Here is a 21,188-nt window from a genome sequence, read left to right on the forward strand (position 1 = left end):
GAAAACTCAACTCTTGAAAGGTTATGATGAATTCATAACAACATTGTAGAGTTGTGAGGGATATTCTTCAGCGGTATTTTTTCTTTTAAAAGATAAATGTTTGTTTTAAACAATAGGCATGAATAGAACATGAACTGGTTTGTTTTGCCTTAGAAATTCTCATCTTTCATCACCTTAATGACCCAACATTTGTGGCTAGGTGAAAGGGAAAGAGTTTTAAGTGTAAAGAGTACCTAGTTCTGACCTATATATCTAGAATTGTGGCTGAAGAAATTTTTTTACAGTCTGCTCAGATATTGTTACAAGCGTTAAAAGGGAGAGATAAAAATGAGGACAAATCCTTGCAATCTAAGGCAGTTTATATATTCACTCCTTATTCAGATATTTTCACTGACTTTGCTAAGATTTTTGCCTCGATAGGAACTAAAGATAATTGGAGAATGAGTTTATCAGTATATGTGTTCACATGGTCAGGGTCCACTATGAAAATCTCTCCCCATGTCCAGTAGAATGAATTCTTGGTTGCTTCTGCAACAATACCTTCTAGTCTGTGAGCTCATGCATGAGTTTGAACCAGGGAAGATGTGAGAGCAGGAGGCTCTGAAATACATAAACAGGTGTGGAGGCATCCGTGTGGATTCTGTTAGTTATTTTACCAGTGTTGTTTTGCAGAATTAAAAATAATCCAGGAAGAGTATTTGTAACTTAGTAGAATGACACGGCAGTAGAACTTTGTGATTTCTTTTTTCTTTGAAATATGAATGAGTTCAGAATGATTTTACCTCCTCAATTTCATGGTTTGGTCACAGTGCACTTCAAACAGTGCACTTTAGGATCCCTTGGCTCCATATAGCACTGTAGTTTTCAATTAAAATTGATGCTGCTACAATAACATGTTTAAATATGGGATAAAATCATGTAGGGATGGAAGTAAGCTTTCAAATTTTTTGGCATAGTTGTTAAATGCCAGCACATATACAAATGTGTTCTATAGGTGTCCTTTCTGAAGCTGGTGAAACATCTCTAAAGAGAGAATGTCCCAGATTCTTTACTACCATCTGTCAGTTTTCAGCTGTAAAGATCACTCTTTTAAAAATTACTTTCTTAGATTTAGTAGTTAGGCTAGGAAAACTATTTTAAATGTTACTTTGGCAAAGTTGATTTTTACAGTCAGTAACAGTCATTCGGCACTCCATGCTAATCAAAGGTCTTGGCTCATACTTTGCTGCGGGAATATACAAGTTCCTGTTGATTATAGTGACACCACAGCTAAGACTTTTCCAGGAGTATACTGAATGGTGTGCTAATAAAAATGTGCATCAAAAAGTTTAAACATAGTATCTTACTGTAAGGATTCAAGCATTTCATAGCTTATTTTTGTATGAATCCTCAAGAATCTTCTGCACTTCCTCCATGTTATTATACACTAGTTGATTTAAGAGGTGTGTGCACAGCAGAGATCTCCCTCTCACTGAGTCTGAGCCTCCCATGCTGTATGTTCTCACAAGCTGCAAAATAAAGGTAATTTCTGATCTATAAAGTAATCTTGCCTTCTATGGACCGCATTATACTGGAAAACTATTCTACAGTCTCCCTATAAGTTCAAAGGTCATTGACTGTATTTTCATGTTCAGTTCTTTTCAGTTCATCCAGCATTTTCTGTACAAAAAAAGATCACTTCCATTTTATGGAAAATAATTAATGAACATCTGACTGGTACCATATAAACTAACACAGAAAAATCATTAATGGAAAGACTGGAAATTCTTTACAATGTTACACTTAGGAAGTTCAATGATTTTAAACTCGTGTGTAGACTAGGAATACCAAAATTCTTAGGACAGATTTGAATACCTATTTCAGTATTCAGAGGTTTCTCTGAATTAAAAAGAAGTAATTTCTCCATGCTTGTTTGTTTGGAATAAAATAACATTTTAAAAATAATTACTATTTTAAGACTCTGATCTTTGTGACTGTGGGTGCTGCAACTGACTCAGTGCGGAGTCAGTTGGAGAAATGAGGTCTGAGATGATGAAAATGTTTTGCGATCTTATAGTCTCTTTTAAACAACCTAATTAATAGCCTAATCGCACATGTACCATACATGATGCTCCTTAATATCTATCATTTAAAATAGGATGTTTCTATGGAGTTTTTTTCTTAAAATGGTATGCAGCCAATGCTGTTGAGGAACCCTTTGTGTAATAAGTCCTGATCTGTCACGAAATTGCTTACCCATATTGGAAAACACCTACTGATTTTTTGAGCAAATAGATAGCATAATATAATTGCTTTAATGAATGTAATGGGGAAAAGACATGTATTTCTACTGTACACTACTGTGTAAAATCTGTGGGGCTTGAAGTCTTGCATCACTCCTTTGGATAAATTAATAGTACATGTTCGCATCTTTTATAGGGAGGAGCTCCATGAACGTTGATATAGCTGTGGGAATTGGGCTAACACATGGTCATATATCAAGTTAATTGTAGAGTTAGAAGTGGAATAAAGAACTCGAGAATTCCAGTCATCTGTTCTAACCCCTGCGCAAGTACAGCAACAAGTCTTTTGTAATGTTATTGTAATAACTTTTTGATCCATCTGTAAGATCTGAGTTTGAGTAATATGAGTTGCTGGTGTCAAATACTTAAATATTTTGTGGTATACCTTCAGATATTAGGTGTCTGTTATACTTGTATATACTACTTGTGGTCTCTGTTGTACCTCATAACATTGGAAAAGATATAGTGAAAGACTTTATTATGTCTAAATAGATATATTTAATCAGAGTCCTTTGGCTTCTGAAAATAAGTTGTCTAATGAGAATTTCATCCGAGCAGCTGTGACTGAGGAGGTCAACATGCATTGCCTAAGAGAATATGGCCCAGCTGGTTAAATCTGGTTGTTGTAGTGATTTAAATGGTCAAGTGCTGCTTGTAATCCAGGACCGTCTGTTTGTAAAGGAAAGAGTGAGTGCTTCAGCATAATGTACAGCTGTTTTAATCTCTCTTTAATAATAGTGCTTCAGCCAGTGTCATGTCTTGTGTATAAATCTGGGAACATGAGCGCCTCATACAGGACTGAATATACCTTAGGTATGTTTCTAGCATTATTTGTAGTTTGAACAAAGATTACCAACATCACAGGATAAACGACATTTTTTGACTTCATGGTCCAGTATTTGCATATTTTGTACATTAAGGCATTCCTGTGTCTTAATTTGTAGTGATTTGGAAATGAGAAAATTGATGAGAAAATTGTAACTGGGGAAAAAAAAAAAAGAATGCTACAAATGTTTAGAGTTAATTTGAGTCTGTAAAGACTTTGCTGACATGTGTTCTCATAAGACAGAAGAGGTCAGAAATGAACAGGTGTCTAATTTAATCAACAACACTAGACTCTAGGACCTCTTGGATAACTTCAATATATTCATCATCTTAGTTTTTCTATGAGCAGAAGGATTGTTTTACTGACTTTTTTCTTTGGAAGTATCCCCCAGTGCAACCAAGTATTAATTCTCTTTAGAGCTCAAATGAAGAGTTTATGCTAGATAGTATGGTGAGACTGCTTCTTTCCCTTTCTATCCCCCTTCAGTAAAAGACCTTTCTTTCAGAACGTTGCTTATATTACTTTTGTGAGACAGATTTACATTGTCTGGGCTGCCTGAATTCTAGGCTAAGAATTGGCTTCCGGACAACTATCCTACTGTACTTCATCATAAGCCTCTACGAGCAATAATTAGTAGTGCACATCTTGTCTGTAGCTAGGAGAGCAGATTTCCCCCTTTCAGATCTGGAATGCTAGGTTGGCAGGTCAGCTGGCACTTCTGAGCTGGAAACTGGGCATGTCATTTCTGCTAAGTGCTAAGCCCTCATTACTCAGGGCCTGGATTCCTAATTCACTTTTGACCTTGATTCTGAGCGATGTATACAGTATCATTTTTCAACCAAGCTCAGTTCACAATTCTAGCACAAGCTTTTTATAAACTGCTTCCCATTCTTGTTTCCTCCTTGAAGACCATAGTTGAACATTCAGAGATCAAAGATTTTTACGTATGCATGTTGGAATAATGAGCATCTATATAAAGAGTAGTATATTCATGAATTTCCATCTATTCTCTGTCATGTGCACCTGTTTGTAACTCTTTCTCTATGGGTGGATATATGTAACTCATAGTGATATATAATACGTCCAAAGATATCTACATTAAAAATTAAGAATTCACATGTATTATTCATTTTATATGCAATAGGGAAAATCTTACTACACTACTCAGTAGTGGTGGTTTTTCTGATTTTGTGTTTTGTTTTTTTTTCCCCTTCAGCTTCATTAGTTAATAATAATTGAAGGCTTTCTTTTATATTGACTTAAAATAGATTAACACTTCCCCTATAAATTTTTCTATCATGCCAGTAAGGGCAGTATACTCAAGTATTGAACACACAAATATGTACATATTTCCTGTTGACTTCACACTGGGAAATAAAGAAACTTAAACTCTCACATACTGTGTTTTATAACCGGACACTGGTAAACCATTTTTGTGTAATTTTATGCAGGACTTTTTGTTGTTGGGGGTTTGGGGTTGCTTTTGTTATGGTTTTTTTGTTTTGTTTTTTTAATGGGATATCTGGATGCTATATTGTATTAAATGAATGGAGAGTTTCAGTTTTGTATTCTTTTTTCAAGCTGGCCACAGTTGAGAACAGAGTTCAGGCATACACACTTGTTTTCTGGTATAGTTTTAAGCACAACCTTTGAGGACATTACATGTCAACAGTTATCTTTTGTGGATCAGGTCTAGAAGTGAACTACTGTGGTCAATGAACATTTTTGAATGTTTTTCAGAAGTTTTACTGAGATTTAATTCAAGTCATCTGTCTTGTGGTGTGCTCTATACCCACACTTTCCACTGATGAAGGCATGATCCCTGCTTGTCCTAATACACCTGGCATTTATAGACCCTTGTTCTTTATTCTTCAGTTTTCTTGATGGCTACAGATATTTTGTTCTGTTTCAAGGCTTTAAAAATGTTATTGGGATTTGGCATGAGGATTATCCAAACTAATTGTTAAAAATTAATTAATACTACTGTTCTATTTTTTGTGATACCTGTGGAATTTGTAAATGGTAACCGGGGTTTCTCTCAGCTAGAAACAAGCCCTTTGAATGTGAAAAAACCAATGTTTTTCAGAGTCCTGTCATCATCTCTGCAAAACCTTGCCACATCTCATTGTGTTTCTCTTTTCTTCTTAAAAATATTTTTTGGTAAGGAAATTCAGAATCAGTTATGTACATAGTTAATTTAATACATAACATTTACTTGCTTTGTGGCAGAAGCCATATACAGTGGCATCTAGGCTGAGGAATTTTTTTCTGCTAAGCTCCAAACATGCTTCCAAAATAAAAACACAAAAGCCCGAAAATCCACACCATAAATAGATGACTCGGATCAAGTTAGAGGAGAGATATGAGGCACATTTTCCTAAACCACTGTTTTCTTGAATTACTTACCTCTTCACCATATAATTAAAAGCAACTCACTGTCTTTTTTTTTTTTCATCCAATGATCTTGGTAAAATCACATTGGTCACTCCTTTTTCTTGTAATTTATGTTGCTGTTTTAGAAAAATATTTTCTTCTATTTAGAGAAGCCTTATACATCATAAATTTTCTAAGAATTCATTTGTTAAAGTGTACAGTTAATTCCTATGTCTTAATGTATTAAATTAAAGTAATTTAGGACGTTTTAGGAACATTACCACAAAGAAAGTGGTTTCTAGGATTATTTTCCTGGTAACTAAAAGAAGATGTAGCCTAGTTTCTCTCTATGTGATGTATTTGATTTTTTCTATCAAAAATAATTCATTCTTGTCTGAAGCAGAAATAACTTCAATGAACTTGTTTTAATGACATTTAGAACGCAACATGTGTTTAGGTAATTTTTTTTTTTTTCAAATGCAGATCCAGCCTGTGTAACCATACTATATCTGGTCATTAATATTTTGATTCATATTTTTGTTTACCCTTCTAGGTATATGAGAATTTATAGTTTCTATTATTTCTTGTCTTATATCCTTTAAGTCTTTCAGAGTACACTTGTGTGATTAAATGCTTTCTCACAGTTTTTATTTAAGAAACTGGCACATGTTGTCATCTTTCAACCTTATCTTTGCATTTATCATCTGGCTGCCTACATTACAATCTTGCCCAGTGTTGTAGCATTTGAACATTTAGTCATTACTCGCAGTTTCTGTGTGGATTACAGTATAATAATTCTTCAGCATTTTTCAGTATGCCCCATGCTGCATTGGAAAGTTTCCCTTCAGTTTTCTTTGTTCTGAAATTTGTTCATAGCACAGAAATGGGGAACAGTACTGTCTTTTACATAGGTATCACGAAGAATGACATCTCTATGAATAGTCAATAGATTATGGAGACCATCCTTTTTGCTAAAGGGTTTTCATATCTCTTCAGTTCTTATGGCTAATTCAGGATTATCAACAAGAATGTGCTGAGTGTGATAGTAGCATTTTTTGTAAGATGATCTGCTGGAAGTTGAACAGAAATAGCTACATGAGGACCTGTCGGGTGAAAATACACCTTGATTACTATCAGGCAGTTACCTAGATGTAGGATCTATGGCATTTTATGGAGCTTCTACTTTTATGGAGGTTCTGTTTCCCAATGCAGATTGTTTTTCTGAAGCTTTATACCTCTGCATCTCTACAAAATTGTTGCTTTTGCCAATAGTTAATCACAGCTCGAATCCTTACGTGGGGAGAGTCTGAAATTCAAGTCTTAATTCTGAAGACTGGGACATCCCTTCTAGCTATGATAACTCTTTAAAATATTTTTGGGTAGATGTTTACTTTTGCCATTTTGAGATTCTCACATTACATTGAGGAAATGTCTTTATTCAGCCCTGAATATTTGAGATGAGGAAAATCCTTTTCATTAGAACAAATGGGCTTTCAGCCTTTCCTCATTGTGTCTGAATTTGAGCTGTAGACAGGGACAGTTTAAACTGAAACAAGCTGAGATCTTCTCAACCACAGCATCTATTGACCATTCCATCCAGTTCCTCCCCAGTGATTTTATTTTCCATTGTCCTACCTTCAGGGGTCATCTCATCTTTTTCTTTAATCTCTCTGTACCTCTCAATTCTGACATCATCCACTGCTGGATACAATTTAGTTTAATTTAATTTAATTTTTACTGTGTGATAAATTGTCTCCATGCTTCCATTTTACATAATTTTCTGCGCTATGCTCCTCTATATTTTTGTCTCCTTTTCAGACATGTTATAAGATCTGCTAGCTTTACACTATTTGTATGTTATTAGTGTTATGAAAACATTATTAATAAAGCATATCTAAAAAGCCAGCTTTTTCCTTAGGGCAGTAAGAAATGCAAGTTCAGTATGAATGGGTACAACTGACATTGGGCTATGTGATGAAGAATGTGAGTGAGTAAATAGCTCTAAAAACATGGAGAGTTGCTTCAGTTGTGTGGTCTTGGCAGCAGAAAAATAAAGTCAAACTTCATTGGTTTCTGATGTACTGTGACACAAAGAATGTTATGATCAGATCATGCTTTAAAATGAGAACTGAAATACATTTTGTAGTTATCAGGTTCATAGTTGGGACTAGACTGCAATACTTCCTGTCCTAAAATCGCTAATGTAAATATAAAAATATGAGGGAAAGATAGGGCTCGAACATGGTCGATCTTGTGTGCCATTGTATTTTCCAAGTTCTGTAGGGTGAATGACTTCAAATTTCTTTGGTGATGAACTTCAGTTTTAGTTGGTCTTATTTGCTTTGCCATTCCTGCTCTTTTGCAACAGGGCCTAAAAGTGCTTTAAGTGCTTGTGACTGGGATAATGAATGAAAATATCTTTCCAGCACTGAGAGTATTGCATTAGACTGAATAGTCACCTTACTTGTAAAAGCACTATTAGCGAGGGGCAGCTGTAAGTAAGGATAACGATTTGTGTCCAGTGCTTATTTACTGAAAATTGTAAATGTATTATTTATTGAGAGCTCTCTAGACAGTGCTTGTCAGAATAAAAATGTCAACTCTAAGCAAAATGTTATAATACATAATAAAAATGCTAGGTACGCACTTTAGAGATACAGCTAATTAGATCTGCTTTTCTTAAAGAAATGACAGTAAAAATGCTCAGCAGCATATACATTTTAAATGCTGATATATTCCTTATTTTTCTATACAGTATTTGGTTTAGATACCTTATCATTACTTAAAAATAATTTTGACAACTTTATTTGGTTGCCACAAGAGACACAGAGGCATTCGATGCCTGGCTGCACGAGGCAGCTACATGCTCAGGCTGTCTTGTTCATCTAACGGAGCGAGCAGCTACTCTCACCTCTGTGTTTTAGTCTGAAACTCCAAGGTGCCAGTTCTTTCATGAGGGAAACCTGCCTCCAGTGGAAACAACAAACAGTTATTAAGAATAGCCTTCAGCCATGCTAATTAACGTCAAACAAATATTAGTTGTTAAAGAATCTATTATTAAATACAAGTAAGAATCAGAAAAGAAAAAAAAATCTTTTTTTTTTCTGTTGAAAATATTGCTTTATTTAAGTATTTTTTAGACATTTTTATTTTCCTTGAAATTTGTGATGGGAAAAATTTGAGTTTAAAAAATTTGGAAACCTTCTAGAGTGTTTATAAAGTGAGGGAGGAAATTGGATTTTGAGTTTATCCTTTTTACAAAGAACTGCTCAGTTCAGCGTCATAAAACTTGTCATCATTAAAAGCAGCTTTCTTCTTTCAAATATATCGGCCAATACATGAAGGAGCCTTACTGTGTTTATTTCAGCAGTGCTGTATCCATGTTCTCCTGCACTCAGGTTGCCATCAGTTTCACAGAGCCAGAGAACCACGGGATGGCTGAGCTGGGAAGGCACCGCTCCCCATCGTCCAGTCCAACCCCAACTGCTCAGAGCAGGATCACCTAAAACAGGTTGCTCAGGGCTCTGTCATATCAGTTTTTGAATACGTCCAATGATGGGAATCTCCACAACCTGTTCAGTGTTTGGTCATCCTTACAATAAAAAAGGTTTTTCTTATGTTTCAAGGGAATTTTCTGTGTTTCCATTTGTCCCCTTTACCTTTGGGCTTGTCACTGGGCACCACTGAAAAGAGTGTGGATCTGTCATCTTTACTCCCACCATCAGATGTTTATATATTATTGCCTGGAGCCTGCTCTTTTCCAGGCTAAACACTCATGGCTCTCTCAGCCCTTCTTCATGAGAAATGCTCCCATCGGTTATGGCCCATTGCTGGACTCTCTCCAGTATGCCCATGTCTTTCTTGTACTGGGGAGCCCAGAACTGGACACAGCACCCCAGGTGTGGTCTCAGATGCGTTGTTTTTTTTTAAGGCCTTTAGTTCTGCACTGTGGGACTGATCTGGTACCTTTAAAGCCAAGAAGGGCTTTATCATGAACTTCAACAGTAGTATGCTCAAGCCCTGTCTGAGTCCTATTCATCTGTCTAATTTGAGTTTTAGCCCTGTGTGTGTGCTCTCACGTCCCAGTGTATAGGTGATGAGCGCAAATTGAAAACCAGGAACAAAACGTAATTCAGTGTTCTGAACTACATGTTTCCGTGCTTCATAAGTGTATTTTGGACTGTGATGAATCCTTCTAGTTCCCTTTTGTAGCCCGGCTTCTTCCTTATTTACTCATTGGCATGTTGATCTCCAAAATAAAGCAAGAATTAATAGTAGTTAATGTGTCAAAATTCTCCCTATCCTGTATTACTTTAATAACATAAAGAAGTGGTGGTGTTTCTGTAGAGTTCAGATTGTGATATTAATGAAAAAAGAAGGAAATAGCCCTCGTTAAATATAGTTGTGAGGGCAAGTACTGTGAAAACATCTGCAGATAGCTCCTGTTAGGATTGCTCTGTCCTGACTAGCAGCACCCATTCTGCTGCAGTCTTGGGTCAGTCTTTAACACAGGCTGCAAATCAGTAAAGCCATGCCAAAATGTCTTGTTCTACAGCCTAGCATTTTGGAATGCATCTAATAGCTGTTTTCTTCCATTAATCATAATATATTTTTAGTTTTACTTACATGGGTGCCCAGAGTTCCTGGGCACAGTGCTCAATGTATGAATGCGTGTTTATTTTCCTCTTCCTTTTTGGTAGCTATTTTACTTAATGCTTTACATAACCATTTCGACATGAAGCTATAATGCGCTGCTGCCTGCTCACATTTCTTAAAGAACTTGATGTGACATCACCTTCTACGGTGAATCATGATCTTCACTGAACCTAAAAAAAACCATCTTGAATGCTCTTCTGTCTTTCATTTGTTTGAAAATGTTGAAGCAAGCAGGCTCTTTCACCCATCTGGAGGAACTCTGAATAGTACAGTCTAGCGAGCCTGCAGTGGCACCAAAAATACTGAGAGCTCTGTAGTGAATTTCTTGTTAGTCTAACACCACCTTAAGACTGAATTCTGTTTGCATTTATAGCTATGCTGTATATCTTAGGGGATATGAATGAGGGCAGAATTTGGCTCTTTCTACTCTATCTTCAAATTTACCTTCATTTTCAATGTTTAAAACAGCTCTGGTTCTCAGCGTAGGTCTTAGCAGTCCTTATCATATCTTAAATATGTAACAAGCAGATTACTTTTAAATATTTACAGTGAAACAAAACCTAACACATTGGGCAGAGGTTTGTTAAAATGTCAGAAGAACTTGCTGTAGTGAAAAATAAATATTGAACCAAGTTTATTCCTGAGCTGACTCTATTAATTTCAATGGAATTACTGCTAGAGTAGTTCTGAGAAAATCCATCTAGATTTTGTACCATAATTTTAATGTTTTTTTAACAGAACTTTGAATAGCTCGGAAGTAATTTCGGAGTTCTGGCATGCACATGCATCTCTAAGTAAAATAAGCTTCCTTTACTTCAGTTTCTGTTTCGTCTGTGGACTGTTTGTGTTTTTAACTGTTTAAATGCGGTTGTTGCAGCTTTATTAATAGGTTTGGTTATATTTGCAGTTATACCTGTAATTAAAAATTTAGTCGGAGCATTGGTTCCTCCAAGTTCCAGCATATCTGTTGTTTCTACCATGTAATGGCTAGACATCGTATCATGTCTGTTGCCTTTCTGTGTATCAGATAACACAACAGACAGTGGCCAGGCATACCACCTCAAAAATCAAACCAATTTGTTAATGGACTAACAAGGCAATGTAATAAGCATCTCTATTCAGTTATTTTCCTCAGCTTTCAGTTATTCCTTAGAGCAAGAGTAGCTAGTGCTGTATGAACAAATTATTTGATGACAATAATTTGGCTGATGAGAATACAAGGAAAAAGCCCTAATCTAATTAGAAAACACTGTATATTAGGTGGCAAAACGTGGCTAATATTTTATCTTTTATTGTAAAACTGCAATTTGCAACTTTTGGTAGTTAACGATTTTTATGTCCCTCCCTCCCCCTCCATGCCCACTAAATCATTAAAAAAAAGGCCAAAAAGAGACTACAGGATTTGAAACACAGTGGCCCTGAAGTGATGGGAAAATGGCCAAGGTGTCACAGCTAATTTCTGACCCTGCTTTATGAGTTCTGCTGTTCCTTATTCCCCTTGTCAGTCTGTGAATCCCTGAGGCTGTACAAACTGGCCTAACATCACTCAACTCCAGTTTTATACCCTCTTTTAATAATGTTGAGTCTATTCTGTCCAACTTTGATTCAGACAACCTGCTTGTCTTGAAAAAGTGATATATTTAATCAGTGGCTCTGTCTCCAGCATAGCTCCCACTGCGTGAGACTAGAGCCAAAGAGTAGTGCAGTGGCCTGTCACTTCTGTTTGAATAGGTAATGTGGAGCCGTTCAGCCGAAGAGACAGGAGCTGGAACTGCTTGTTAGGACACATGATCAAAAGCCACTCTCTGCTTTCTGCCAATCAAACCTCATGTCGCCTTGTGGGGCAGACATTAAATAGATTTTTCTGCCGTACACTGTGGGCACTTTGCCAGTTTGACATGTGAACTGTTACAAAAGATACCAGAGTTTCCACTGCTTGCTGGCTGCTTTTAAATATTACCAAGCCCTTGCTGTCCAACGTAGAATATTTTAAATAATGGATTATGATAAATTTCCACTACTATTAGGTAGCCTCCTTTCTGCTCCCAACAACTCAAAGATATTTTAAAAATCAAAACTCCAAGTTGGTTTCTGATAACAAACAAGCAAACAAAAAACTGTTGAACAACCCTATGGCACATAGATTTGAACATGATTATTGTCCGAGAATTGCAGTCAGTTATTGTTTTCACTGGTGCAGTTTTGAATATTGTTTCTGGGTTTGGTCTTTTTACATTATTTAATTAGATTTTCCTAGTTGAGATCATAGCAATATTTTATTATTATGTTTATGTGGAGGGATATTAAAATTGGCTTGTTTTGTAAATTAGGTTGAATTTATTTATTGTGTTTGTTGGCTGCCAGTGCAAATATAAATGTCTTAAAATGGCTCTGTAGTTGTTTTTAGTTATACTTTCCCTTGTTTTTTTCCTCTTTGTCTATTACCCTTCATAACCACCTCAGCTCTTGTGCCCATGGCAACAACACTCAGTGGTGGAGGCTAACAAAGATGACATTTAGGCTTTGCCTAAGTAATGAATATTCTTTTGTAACTTCCAGGGCCACTGAATTTATGTCATTTTTTAGAGTTCCCCAGTACCTAGATGGCTGCTTCTATTACTATACTTGCAGTCATGATATTCAGATATTTACTCCCTTGTTCTTGCTCTTCCTTATATAATATCTTTTTTTTTTTTTTTTTTTTGAGTAAAACATTTTTACCAAAACATACCATGGCAATCTAGTGGAACTCATTTAAACAGTGAGCTACACATAAACAGCTGCTCCTTCAATAAGCCATTCTTTATAATACCCTTATTACCTTCTAGTGTCTCAAATTCTGATTAGTCAACAGTGCTGATTACTGTATGGCATTCCACTGCCCATCTTCCTTCTGCTCAGCTGCTCATGTCTTAGCTGTTACGTGATTACAACACAACTTGTGCATTGTTTCTCCAAGTTGTTCTTCATATTGTATATCTTTAAAAAAACAACTAAACCCTCTTGAGGAGATGGAAAAATTTATTTTGAGTCACTATGAATTCCCTGAAACTCTGTGAATTGTTTTTGTACAACTGTGATCTTCACAGTCTGTGAGCTCTGCAACTTTGTAGCAGGATGAGTAAGTTCTTTAGAATTGCAAGGGTAATCTATAAATAAATTCCAGTTAAAAGAAGTTTAGAAAAATGACGGTTAGTTACCGTGGAATTTGTAATATTGCAGAGCAGGAGAAACCTAAGACTGTGTTTTAAAGAAAATACCCAAAACCAAAACCCAAAACACGCATAGAGCTTTGTCCTAGAGTGGCTTTCGCAAAAATCTCTGGGTTCAAACGTCAGTAACAACAGAGCTACGTCAGGAGAAAGCAGTTTGGAAGAGGTACCCCCAGTAATACATGCTGAGTTTCAGAAAGGTGTGTAGCGGTAGAAGTAACGCACAGAAATAAAACGGGAAGAGAAGGAATTGTATCACCTGATATCTCTGGTTTCTGGTCAAAGCAGCACACACAGAGCTTTGTTAAGGCCATTAAAACTTTGTCAGCTGGTTTGCAGGTAAATAGCACGGTAGTGACCCTTGCTGTGGCTCCATAAGCCCCTGCAGCTTCTTTTGGTGCAGCCCCATAGAATCAAGTCCTGGTGAGTATGAAACGCTGACACACTCAAAACGCAACCCCATTAAAGGCCTTAAAGCTGTCATTGTGCTCTGGAGCCTGTTCTGAAAATAGCAGAGCTCTTTTTGTAAATTAAAATCGGTGTGAATGGGAACAGATGTTGACATGCTTTACTTTATCTGCAGGGATCCCCGTTAGGGGGGAGAGGGTCAGTGAGGTTAGATGGTAGGAATTACTGCAAATGTGCAAAGGATGGGATGGTCTAATGTAGACATTGTCTTTGGTTTTATGTAGAGCTGTAATAATATCCAGTGGTTACTTCTGGTTGCTGATAAGTCTGTATACAAGGGAAGATGATTGTGTAATACCTTTAATTCCTTGGAGAACGCTGTCCCCTTTTCTATCGGTTTACAGAGATAAAGGGGAGGGATGCTCGCCCTGTTTTTCAGAGTTGCTGTACTCGGTCAGATCTGGATTCCAAGAGATTCTGAGTGACCTCAATTCCCATTTACTTCCCTATTACCTGAGCTCAGGACCTCATGGAAGGTGCTTAGCATATCCTAAGTTCAATGTACAAAAAAATTTGTATTCAGTCTGACATTAGGTCACATTTTTGGTATTTCAGCATTACTTTTTAAGATTTTGGGTGAACTCCCATGTTGCATCATCATCAACTTTTAGTAGTTTTTGAAATAAAAAAGTAGTTCTATTCTGAAATGTGCAATTTATTAAATAGCTTTGCCAGTCAATCTAAATAAATTCTTGCTGAGGATTTTTCCTGATTTAAAAAAAAATAGCAAAGGATGAATTTATTTATAAGAACTGTAATAGTTTCCCTCAATTCCTTTTATATTTTAGATTACCTTATAATTTTCTAAATCTACATGAACAATAATGATCAATTTTGTCAGTATTATTCACACCTTTTATTAATTTAGCATAGATGAATAAATGTGAATGTTGTGAAGAGTTGATTGGGAATAGATTTTAAATCTGACAGTTAGATTACAGGGTAACTAAGAAAAAATGGCTCTTTCACTAGGTACCTAGTAATTTAATTCTTGTTTGAAATTATTATAATTTATTACAGTGTGTAGGTCCTAATGAATGTCTACTATTAAATGAAAAGGAGAAATTGAAATTATGAAATTCTTTTAACTTGTATCTTAAAAATCCTCTTAAACAATTCAGTAGATATTAATAAGCAATGTGGTTTTCTTTCCCTTTTACGTGAGTGCAAACAAAAACATTTTTGATGGTACATAATGATATCAGATGAGTGCTGCTGCAGAATCTTAGTTAGAATCAATACTGTCTTAAAATAGGATGGAATAATATTATGTGATGAAAAATATCTAATATTTTCTATTTTGATTAGACATTTAGACTTTAACATGAGTCCTTCTTCAAAGAAAGCTCAAAATCATTCTCCAGTTTTACCTTTGTTAGAAATGCAAAAATGTGTGTACTGAGAAATTAAAACTTCTCAGCATTTTTCGTGCTGAAGGAGTCGGTCATCAAGGCTTGAGACTATAATAAAGAATTATTCATTTACTATCATATAAGATTATTTTTCCACTTTCCTTGTTAACTTGGTTTTGAAAAATGGGTAGGAGAACTTGGTAGAAATGGGTAGGCATTTCCAAATAAATGGAAAATGGGTAAGTATTTCCACATAAATGGAGAATAGGTAGGCATTTCCAAATAGATGTGAAGAATGGGCTATAGTGACATTTTCAATAAGTGATGGAACACAAATTGTGATGTATCTTTGTTAAAAGGATGAACACGGATTAGAAAATTCTTAGATACAATGTATATCAGTTCATACTACTGTAGCTCACATAAAATTAGGCCACTGATGGGGTTATACCAGGATAAAATCTGTTTAAAGAATAGAAGTCTTCTAGTTTTGTCTGTACATACCACAGTATCTAAAATTACGGGAGCATTGTATAAGAATCTGATGAATAAAAAAAGGTTAGGGGTTTCAGTGGAAATTTTGTTTGTAATTACACTGTTTACAAGTCAGTAACAGTTGTGGCCATTGGCATTAACTGGTTTCAAACTGGCTCAAGTTTCTCATCTGTACTGGTTTTTTGTAGCTCTTCTACAGCTCTTACTGTAGAGGATTTCCATTGTTAAAATATGAGCCAGGGTCTTCCTACAAGCCAGGAAAATGTATTTTTAAGCTGAACAAGTCATTGGGATTGTTTGCCATGTCTTGATTATTTTCTCTAACTGGAAAACAATACAGTTACCCTCCTTAGTGGAGTCAACTTAGTATGAGTAATAAAATATTACCTCTGGTTACCTGTTGCTGTCTTGCAGCTGACAGATGGAGCACCAGTTGGATATTCCATTTTAAGGTACCAAGCATCGCGTGCTTGCATCCTTTGAGATGCATGTGTCTTTTCCTCTGGTAAGAGTGTGTGGGATATTATTCCACTGCATGTTTCCTGATGTGATGCCAGCAAGGAAAAGAAAAAAGAACAGAAAAGAAAAATACAACAGAAAGAAAAGGAAAAGAAAAAAACAAAGGAAAAAGAAAAGAAGAGAAAAGGAGACAAGTCTGTTTTGGGCTGTGGGTGTGATTTGTCACCTCAATAAGTATTGCATTTTCATTAGATAGATGCTTCTGAGTTCAAGGGGACATAGCTGAAGCCAGTATTTTAAAAAGTAACCTGAATTTGGGATTGTATTTTTTTTAATATTCCCTATCCAAAATAAAAGGCACCCAAAGTCACCAAATTTGAAAATGACATTAAGCACAGAACAAAAGTGGTCGCTTTAACCCTTTGTATTCTTTCTTACTGGACATATTTGTGGAGTGGAATGTGAACTTTGCTATTTAGCTGGTAGGATCCATTTCAAGCTACTAGTAGAAAAATGAAGACTGAACAGAATTTGTTCTTTTCAAACTTCAACAAATATTTGGGCCTTTCTCATGATGTTAGGAATTTTTATGTTTTCTGTTCTTCAGTATAACCAATTCCAACAACTGCCCTGTTACAGTAAAAAAATAGGAGCATGCTAAAACATGAACTGAAATATCCTTAAAGAGCTAACATTTCAAAATGTAAATATGAATTAATGCTAGTGTCAGGTTTTTTCCTATTTTCCAAATTTCTTAGGCTTATTCTAGCTATGCATGCTGTTTATTAAAATTTATTTTCAGTAAAACATGTAAGTACTATGAAATAAAATTATTTATTTTATTAAACTTGTGGTTTTAGTTCTTATTTGAACCTTGAATGTGGAAATCTGAATGAGATTAAAAGGTTTAAATAGCTTTAAAATTATATTTACATTAGTGCAATCTGTCAGTTTTAATACTAATCTGCTTTTTTAGCTGAGATTGTATTATAAAAAAACACCCAGAGTGGGTAAAAATAGGCCAAAATATTTGCATTATGAAGCTTGTTTGTTCATTTCTTAATCAGTCAGAGTTCTCAAGGAAAAGTTCAGTTCAGATATTAGCTATACTTCTTAGAAATGACCTTGTGGGGTAGAGAAGCATGGCACAGTGGCACTTTCCAGCTGTACACATGGTATCCGTCGGGGTACAATCATGCTCAGTCCCAGCACCGCAGGCTTGGACATATGTTGAGTTTTATTTCTTTCTTCTGACATTAATCCTATTCACCAGCTGTTCTGCCAGCTGCCATTCTTCAGCTTGGAGATTACATTTTGGGGGATACCAACAATCGCCTAGTTGACCAGTGTTCTCCCCACTTACTTTAAAAATGATTGGAGTTCTGGGTTGACATTACTCAGTCTTTTTTACTGCCTATGTCCTTAACTGTCTTTGAATTCTAGACCTGATTTATGATCACTTTGAATACACTGCAGAAAAACCCTTAAAAGAGCTCTAATTTCCACCATACGGGTAAATCTGTGCTCACAGAGAAAAAAAAAAAAGGTTTGCAGTTAACATTCTGAAAGCTGTAATTAATGTTACATGCACTATTATGTAAACAACATTAACTAGTGACAAATTCTTCTGATAAAAATCATATTTTAGTCAAAAGGATGTCTTAATTTTTCATTTTTACATGGGTCTATTTTAAGAAGTTGCATTTTTGTAAGAAACGGTTTCACTAATCTAGTTTGAACAGACTATTGAATCCCTGTTACACTCATAACATATACTAATAAGTCGTATAGATTTCTCAGTTCATATTCCAGATGATCTGTCCATAAGCAGGATGTTAAACATCTGTAGTTTAAGCCTTCTGGGACTAACAAATGCATTAATGCTGGAAAGAAATGTGGCCTGAACAATAAGGTTACAGACCATGTGGTAAAGAAACAACCCCGATATCATCAACTCAGCACATACGGTGCACTGTGCCTGGGTTGTAACACAGCAATAAAAGAACAATGACAGTCTTAAACTGTATCCATTTATAGCATATATTTATCACATTCATATCAGTAAAGGTGGAGATTCCCATCATCAATGCAATTATTTCATGTGGCAATTTAAAGATCTTTGTTGCACATCCTTCACAATTGGGCAAAATTGGCTATTAGCTGGATAAGGTTAAACTAAACTATAATGGTAAATATTTATTACAGGAATATTCAATTAATAACACATATTCTGCATTTCTCTGCACAGGCAGTGATTACATTCAGATCATGCAAAGCAAGCGTTGGAATCATCCAACTCAGGGCACACTTTAAGGAAACAGTAGCTACATTGATAAAAACCACCCACCTTGATTCCTTTTCCCTGTTCTCTTTTGCAGACTTCACACAACGTTCATTTAGTGCAGTTATAGAATTAAGGTGTCAATACTTAATACAGACGATTTTTTTTTTTTAAATAGGAGTTACTCTTGACTTCCATTATAGTCAAGAAAAGTTTTGGGGAGGAATGGGGGGGGAATCCTAAGAAATATTCCTGATGAGATGATGTTCCAGACTCACCAGTAGTGAACCCCCTTTACTAAATATGGCCATTCTATTTATAGAAATATTCATATTTTCATTGGTGGCCAAAGCACTGCTTATAGGAAAACCTACAGGTGACTAATAGGAGTTGCTCACTAAGTGGAATAATGAATAGTATTAGGTGTCAATTAAATCAAGCTTCCCCGAGGTGCAGGTGCTCCACAATGTACTGACACATTTCAAGTAGCAGCGCCACTTCACCCATGCATATGAACAAGCACATTTGCATATTAAAAAGCTGAAAATTATTTAACTGAAGCAAAAGTCTTTTAGAGATGATGGAGGTTATTAAAACTGTTGACAAGAAAGAAGGTAATTGCCTGAAAATGAGAGATGACATTCTGCTATACACAGGGAACGTTGTTTTTGTTGTATTGTGCAGCAGTGCCTGGGTGTATAACCTATTACATTGAGATTGCTCCTATGCAATTAGACCCTTTTTGTCCTCACTTCAATAAGGCTATGATTATGAAGGATTGAAGAACACTTGGCATATTGAATGTCTGTTGTTTTTATAACTTCGTCAGAAATGACAAAACACATTTTGTGTCCTGTTTTTTCTTTGTGGGCTTATTGATTCTGTGATTATAATATTCATAAAAGACAATGTGTTCATGGTTGAACACTCTGTCATTTATACAGGTTTTATTTTTTTTATTTTTGAGCATAGTACTTGTTTGAATGCCAAGGTGTTAGTCAGAAAGACAGGCATATAGAATGTAAAAGATGAATAGGTGAGAAATACAGCACTCTAATAATGCCAAATATTTCTATTAGAAGTGAAATGTATAAAAAGCCCATGTATTTCAGAAGTGTCTGCTCAGAAATACTCACCAACTCACAGTGAATTTACTTTTTATGTCTCAGCAGTGATTGTTTTACTGTGTTTTTTCTTTGTCCTGTCTTTCCTAGTGATAGTTTAAAGAAACTGGTTGAATTGCACCTTGGAAGTGGCAGGAAAAATTGCTTCTGTGTAAGCCACAAGTGAGAAACTTCATTTTGCTCACATTCTACAAGGAAGAAAACAATGGGGCTTCGTTTTACGTAGCTCCCTAAGAAAAAGGTGCCTGGCAGGCAATACCATTTAATGCTTACCACCTAAATGGTCATTTGTGGTGGGATTTGCAAAACTGCCTAAGAGATTTGGATGCCCAGTTCCCATTAAAGTTAATGAGAATTGGCGGCATCCAAATTCCCTTTGCAGCTTTGAAAATGTCAACCAGCCTTTCAGTGTTCGTGATCATGCTGTATGTTAAGAGAATGTTTCCTACAAGCTCTGTTTTTGTTAGGTTTTCTATTATGTTCCAGGAGTTGGCTCAGAATCTGGGGAGAAGCACAGCAATTGCAGTGACTTGCTTTGAGTTTGGGCAGAAATGTTAACCTTTCTGCTTCAGATACTTTGACTGTAAATTGGGGCGCTTACTTGATTTTGCTCTATGCTTTGATATCTTTTGAATTAATTTACTTATATGAAGAGGTATTAATGCTTACTAATAAGAAGGTTTTGTTTCACTCTTAGTGTCCTGGTCTGTTGAGGTGTGTGAGACATGTAAGACCCTCACCTGTCTAAAACAGTTTTAAATGCATTAAATCACAGAACATTGTAATGATATAAATTATTTATGATATAATTGATGTACTCAGATACATAATGAGTCATGAGGATAGATGATCCAAACTCAAGTAAAAGTATGTCATCTATTAGTATTAAGTATCTTTTCAAGAATGCATGATTTCTTTTAGGTAGTGGCTTGTTCATATGCCATTGCATTTTAATCTTTTGTCAGCCACTTGCATGCCATATACTTTCAGCTGACCCTTTCATGAAACAATTTGTTTATTTTGATCTCTGAGACATTGAAATTATTTGGTTTCTTAAAATTACATTGGTCACAATTTGAAAAAGTAAAATTTACAATTTATGGGACCAGTCTTGCAGTTCTTTCTTAGATAATGCGCTGTTGTGCCCCAAAAGTAGCAAACTGTTGTATTAAAGATGCTAGTTGGACTTCCCGTCACTCTGAGATATCCCCACCGGACCAGATTTTCAAACAGCTGTTATTTAGCCACATTAAAAAAATGTTTCATTTATTAAAACTCATAGTGCTGAGAATAGCAACAACACTTCAGAAAAATTGTTTCACATCTTACAAGTGCTTGAAAAAGAGTTGAACTTTCTGAAAAATCTAACTACTTGATTCTTAGTATAAATGCATGAGAAAAATGGAAGCTCAGCAGCTGTCACGTAGTCTATTCTAGTATCATGTTCGCTGTGATATACGGTATGCATGTGTATATTTTGACAGTTATATATTGAATACTTGATATTTTGTTGCCTTAGCATCTAGTATTCTTTTCAGGCAAAGAAAATACAAAATCAAAGAAAACACTGATCTATTTGTTCCAAGGGAGTCCACCACTTACTAGCTGTAAAGAACATCTATGGCTTGATAAAATAAGCTATAACTTCAAACACAGTAGC

General features: G+C 35.6%; 1 protein-coding gene across 3 annotated transcripts in view; it reads left to right on the top strand.

The window, feature by feature from the left end:
* SOX6 (SRY-box transcription factor 6) overlaps positions 1–21,188 on the top strand; it is a gene marked incomplete at its 5' end in the record, with an annotated part of 229,949 nt that overhangs the window by 15,051 nt on the left and 193,710 nt on the right. The window lies entirely within an intron of this gene.

Source organism: Phaethon aethereus (assembly GCF_964289735.1).
Source record: "Phaethon aethereus genome assembly, chromosome: 5".
In the NCBI taxonomy this organism is placed as follows: Eukaryota; Metazoa; Chordata; class Aves; order Phaethontiformes; family Phaethontidae; genus Phaethon; species Phaethon aethereus.